Source organism: Elaeis guineensis, chromosome 8, assembly GCF_000442705.2.
Source record: "Elaeis guineensis isolate ETL-2024a chromosome 8, EG11, whole genome shotgun sequence".
Taxonomy (NCBI): Eukaryota; Viridiplantae; Streptophyta; class Magnoliopsida; order Arecales; family Arecaceae; genus Elaeis; species Elaeis guineensis.
This window is the reverse complement of record NC_026000.2, coordinates 96,575,232-96,581,816: the sequence shown is the minus strand read 5'-3', so window position 1 is coordinate 96,581,816 and position 6,585 is coordinate 96,575,232. Positions and strand designations below refer to the sequence as shown.

The 6,585-nt window shown below is 37.5% G+C and overlaps 1 non-coding gene across 1 annotated transcript; it reads left to right on the top strand.

Moving 5' to 3' along the window:
- The first annotated feature begins 1,753 nt into the window (after positions 1-1,753).
- LOC140851355 (small nucleolar RNA R71) lies at positions 1,754-1,860 on the top strand. The gene has a single exon (XR_012134107.1). It is a non-coding gene; the product is annotated as a small nucleolar RNA R71 (small nucleolar RNA).
- The last annotated feature ends 4,725 nt before the right edge of the window (positions 1,861-6,585 follow it).

Below are 6,585 nucleotides of genomic sequence, written 5' to 3'. Positions count from 1 at the left end.
TTTTAAGTATTTCATTGACATCCTCAGACTCATGGATTAACCAGGGGTTAGACTCTAGGTCGACTTCATCATCACTAATGTCAATGGATTCATAAATACCATCTTGGTCTACATTGACATCAGCATGAGAAGAGGATTCCTGTTCTAAGTTAAAAACATTAAGCTCAATGGTCATATTCCCAAAGGATAACTTCATTAGACCATTTCGATAATTGATTTCAGCATTGGCCGTAGCTAAGAATGGTCTTCCTAAAATGACAGGTATATGTCCTTTAGGATTCGCAACTGGCTCAGTCTCTAAAATAATAAAATCTACAGGGAAAATAAAATTTTCAACCTTTATCAGAACATCCTCGACCATTCCCTTAGGGATCCTGAGAGATCTATCGGCTAACTGTAATGTGATCCCAGTAGGTTGAAGTTTTTCTAATCCTAGTTGCTCATACACCGAATATGGAAGGATATTCACACTAGCTCCTAGATCTAGCAAAGCCTTTTTTATATTGGTTTCTCCAATAACACAAGAAATTGTTGGAGCTCCAGGGTCCTTATATTTAATTAGCACATGGCTAGATAGGTATGAACTGACACTTGCAGCCAAAAATGCTTTCTTTGGTACATTAGTGGTCCTTTTCCTAGTGCAAAGATCTTTTAAAAATTTGGCATAAGTTGGAACCTGATGGATTATATCTAAAAGAGGAATATTAACTTGGACTTGTTTAAATACCTCTAAAATTTTGTCTAAATATTCAGATTTATTGGATTTTAGTCTGTTTGGAAAAGGAGCTCTAGGACTTTTAAGTACTGGACTAGGTGAATTTTCAGTTTCTGGTGCTTGAGGTTGAAAGGTAGTAGTTTTAGAAGGTGACTTGGCAGATGAGTCCTCTATATCATCAAGTGCAACTACCTTATTGTCTATTTGTTTTCCCGATCTTAAGGTATGAATGGCATTTACACCATTAACTTGGTTTCCTTGTTGGGGTCGTGGACCATTTTGGTTCCTAGGATTTGGCTCAGGTTGGCTAGGTAACCTACCATGTTCTCATTCACTAATGGTCGAAGCCAGCTGACTTACTTGAATTTCCAGATGGGCTATAGCTTGGGTGTTATTATTTATGAGTTGACCCGTGGTTTGCATAAAGCTGGTATGTGTCTTCATCATGGCTTCTAGGCTTTTCTCTAAAGAGGTAATTTTCTTGTCATTATCATGGAAGCCTGGCGGGTTGTTCATCACTGGGTTGGACCTTAGATTTTGCTGATTGAAATTTAGATTGCCTACATTAGGATTCTGGGACCATGAGAAATTTGGATGATTCCTCCAACCTGGGTTATATGTGAGTGCATAAGGATTGTTCAATGGTCCTTGATAGGTGGCATTCACCTGTGCACACTCATTCGAGTAGGAACATTCTTCTAAGACATGGTCTGGTGCATTGCACCCTTTACACATGGGTGCAGATATTTGATTTACATTGGCTGGTCTCTGTAATTCTAAGGCTTCCAATCTACGTGTTAAGGTTGCAATCTTGGCCTCTGATGCTAGGGTTGATGCATTCCTCCTCTTGAAGGTGTAGCTTTATCAGGTTCCCTAGTTGTTTCCTACTGTAAATTTTTCTCGACTAGGTCTTCTATGAATTTCCAAGCTTCAGTAGTTTCTTTGTCCATAAATTGGCCATGGCACATGGACTCTAGCATGGTTCTTGAGTTTGAATCTAACCCCTCATAGATGATCTGACATAGTCTCCAAGTTTCTATTCCATGGTGTGGGCATTGGGTCAAAAGATTCTTGAAACGATCAAAGTACTTCCAAAATGATTCACCAGCTAGTTGGTAAAATTGATTTATTTCATTCCTAATCCTAGCTGTTTTATGATGGAGGAAATACCTTTTCAAAAATATTCTCACAAAGCCCTTCCAGGTAGTGACAGAATGGTTTGACAGACTATAAAGCCACTTCTTAGCATTATCCTTAAGGGCAAAGTTGATTAATCTAAGTTTGACCTCATCCTCTGTTAATTGCAGTTTCATGGTTGCACATACCTCCTCAAATTCTCTAATAAATATATAAGCATCCTCTAATCCTGTGAATTTTGAAAGCATATTTATGATTTGAGGTTTGATTTCAAAATTGTTAGCTGTGGGTTGTGGCAACCTGATACAAGATGGTTGGATGGAGCCAACTGGATAACACAAATCCTTAAGGGTCATGGGTTAGATTGGTTCAGCCATTGGAACAACAGGAATTGACTCAATTCTAACTAGACGACCTGACACTCTTCTCCACACACGAGGTGTATGGTTCTCGATGTTTATATAATTTTTTTTATAAATTTTTTATGTATAAGAAAAAGAAAGAAAAGAGAAAAAGTTCTAAAGAAAAGATCCTAAGGAGTCCTAAATCTAAAGAAAAGTAACCAAATTAATTTAAATTTTAATAATATTTTTTTTAATTTTTCAAATAAGTGAAACAATAAATTAAACTCAATCTATCCTAGGGTTAACCTAAATCTAGACAGCTCCTAACTGTTCCAAGATGACCCTTCAAGCCTTCCAAGTGGAGATTGATCAACTAGTTACCCAGGTAAGTATAAGAGGTGGGAGGTTCACTCATCGTTGCCTTTCTAGACACCAAACAAGTTGGCCAGGCCAGCAACTGAACCAATTTAACAAACCACCCTCAGGGACTTGCCTAGACACCAACTAATCAAACAACTCAAACTTGGTAGAACTCTTAGGGTTCCTTATCCTATTGAGCTCGAATTCCTTAAGGTTGATGTCTAATTGATTTTAAGATTAAAGGTCTGGTAATGCAATATGATGGAGATGGTTTTTGGGCTAAGGAAGGGTAATGAAATCCCCACCTTATCTTGTTAATGGGTTGATGTCCTTAGATTAATTATGAAAATGCAAATGCAAATAAACAAGATGACCAAGAATGTAAAAGATTTTAATTTAGAATTTTTTTTATTTTGATATTTTACTTCACGATTATGAAATGTCTTTTGTTTTGTTTTTTTTTTTTTTGTGATTAAGTAAATTCAAAAGATTAGGTCTAAAAGGAAAAATAATTAACTAAAAATAATAAAAGAGAAATTAGAAGCGTACCTGAGTTTTTCAGCAATCACCAACTAAATCTAGAAACCTAAAGAAAAAAGAAAGAGAGTTATAAAGCATGAAGAACAAATATTTGAAAATAATTTAAAACGCCAAATCCCCGGCAACGGCGCCAAAAACTTGATGTGCAAATCTTAAAATTTGTAAATAAAACTGCAAGCGCACAGTGTGCAGAGTAGCACGACCAGCGAGTACGGGTCGATCCCACAGAGACTTGGTTTAAAAATATTTTCAAATCTATGCTCAAACGAGCTTTAACGAAAATCAAAAATCAAAAGTTGTTTGCTAAAGACAATAAGACTAAGGATCTAGAGTTTTTGAATCCACTAGATCTAGATTAGGGAATTCTACCTAGAATTTTTCTTATTGATCCTAACGACTACTCCTCTTGTCTTTCCCAAGCATAGATTATGAAGGGACTAAGGCCAAACGATAACCCATCAAGATTCTTTACAGGGGAGTAGTAACTAGGATCCCTTAGGGTTTTCTCCTCCTATGCACTAAATCAAGCATGAACTATGAAGGGACTCTGACCCAACTGTAGTTTATCAAAAATTCTTGGCAAAAGAGGAAGAAAAAGAAACCCTAAGAAAAAGAAAGAACCCTATGTAAAACCCCTACTCATGATCTAGCTTCATCGCAAACCCTAGAAGGGATGCTTAGCTAGACATGATCTAAATCTACTTGTAAAATTTAAATGCAAAAAAATAAACTACCCTAATTTCATAAATTAAACTATCTTAATTGCATAAATTTAAACTGCATAATTTAAACTAACCTAATTGCATAAATTTAAATTGCATAAATTAAACTATCCTAATTGCAAGAAAAATAAATTGCATAATGTAAAGAGATAAAATTATATAAAAATAAGATTTTATATAAAAAGAATTTATTACAAAAATCTCAAAGCTCGAGGCTTTAGAAGAAAACTAAAAACCCCACTATCTAGGGTTACAAGCTTGATCGGAAGGAAAGAATCCTTTTTTTTTTTGCATAAAAATAAGATTTTATATATAAAAAAAAAATTATTACAAAAACTTTAAAGCTCGAGGCTTGAGAAGAAAGCTAAAAACCCCACTATCTAGGGTTACAAGCTTGATCGGAAGGAAAGAATCCTTTTTTTTTAAAAAAACAAGGACCTTTGGGGGCTTTTTATAGGCATTTGGGGGTTAGAAGGTTTTTTAAACTTTAGATGTTGGACTAAGAGGTTTTAGAGGGCTGTTAGGGAGATTTAGGGGCTCAAATCTCGCTCAAAAAGCACTTAAATCCATCAAGAAACCTTAGAAATTGTTTCAGCCATCCGATCTTCATCTAAAGGACCCAATTCATCTAATAAATCATGTCGGGAGCGATTCTGGGCCGTCGGATCACGATCTGGGTGAAGCGCTGCCATTGGATCACACTGCAGAGATGGGATCAGGTCGGATGCATCGCGGACCGTCCGATCAAGGCACTGGAAGATTTCGTCAGTTGGATCGCGCTGTAGAAGGATCCCGTGTTGTCCTAGTGTTTATTGATTCTTGCAATTGCCTTGATTACGGTTGGATCTTGACCGGCTGCTATGGTGGCCGTCCGATGGTGCAAAAATGTGGAGCGTTGGATCTTGATCAGAGAAGATCGGACCATCGAGTGATGTGAAGTTACCAGGTTGCCCTTCGGATCTTCTTCTCTCTCCTCATGAGCCCTGGACCGCGCGCGTGGATCGGGCTCGCGATGCATTGCGGTGAGTCGAGACTCACTGATTGGCTGGTTTATGGTGCGTCGATGGGTCCATGGTCCAGGCGCCTATTGTTGTGGATCAGGCGGCTAACCAGATCACCAAATCAGTTGATTTTTGACCAATTTTGACCTGATTTGACTCGGATTTGACCCAATTGAGTCTTCTTTCTTCATTCTTCAATTCCTGGGTCAATTTAACTCCATTTTGCATAAAATTTATGTCGTTGGAATTCTCTTTCCTTGTTCTTTCTATTGATGTCCTCTTCTTCTGCAAAATATAATAACAAGCATCAATTTCCTAATAAAGTTAGATAATTTAGATATTAATTGATACTTTTTATGTCAATTTGTGACATAAATCACTCTCTCATGCCACCCTTCTCTCTCAGATGACTTATGTACATGCCCTATCTTATCTCCTTTTTAAAATGATGTAAGATCGCATCTTTGTAGTGTTTTTATCGTGTGAGAGGATAAAGATAAGTGGTCGCTCATTTGAATTCAAATCAAATTTGAATTCAAATGCCAACCAACTCATTCCTATCCACTCTATGCATGAGAAAAGAGGGGCGTGGGCATCTTTGTGCATAGAGACTTTACACGAGAAATCTTTTCTCGTGTGGAAGAAGGGGCACACAAAATAAAGGGTGGGCGCAGAGATTTGTTATCCATTCAAATTCAAACATCTTTTGAATTTGAATGGCCAATCAATCTCATCCTTATCTATTCAAAATGTTGCACAAAGAGAGGGTGTGGGATGGATTCTGTATGGGAGAAAATTTATAAGAAATTGTTTCTCGTGAATTCAAATGGGCGCATGAGAAGTGAGGTGGCGCAGGGAGATTAGTTAAGGTGGTTTGAACCTAATTGAGCCAACCTAATCAAAATAGGTTAGGCATAATTAGACTAAGTTAAATCTAACTTAATTAGGCTTAATTAGGCTCAATAAAATTCTAATCAAATTAGGAATTGACTAAGCCCAACCTTTGATCAAATCAGTGACCAAAACACCTTAGCGATTAGGTCAACACTTAACCTAATCGAGACAAACCCAACTGAATCCAATTCAATTGGACTTGATCTAAAAATAATTACTCCATCAAATTGAGTTAATTAATGATCAAATTACTAATTAAATCTCTCATAAATACTGAGTCCAAATTCGATGGGCAATCGGGCATCAGAGTCCATCGATATGAAACCCTGATCAAAAAGTCCCAAACCAGTGGGACTCTTGACCCCGATACCCAAAATGTGTGGTACTCGTGATCAGAGAATCTTGATTCTTGATCACAGAGTTCAAGACATGCAGGACTCTTTATCAGCCATCAGATCAAATAGAAACCTCTAATGTGTGTGACCCCGCAGGTTCGAACCTAAGCCGGCAGCACAGGAACCAATTTCTGTACTAATCTATGTGACCATCTAGCAATGGTACCTGACATTCGGATAGGTCGAATAGTCACAATCACAACACTCAGAACCTATGCGAATATGGTTACTGTATAATTCATCTCTTTTGATCCCTGTGTATAGGACGACTCAGGATTAAACTGTCAATCCTGATTAGATCATCCGAATCGTGCTCAATTCAAACAGTCCTGTGACTCCTCACTAGGACTACCTTGGTCAAGATTTTGCTAAATTGAAACACGACTATACACAGCTCCTGAATTGAAGTGGTCAATCCCATCTTGACACATGCACCGACAAGTCAAGTACTTGACTACACCCAGCAGCCTTCCGTCA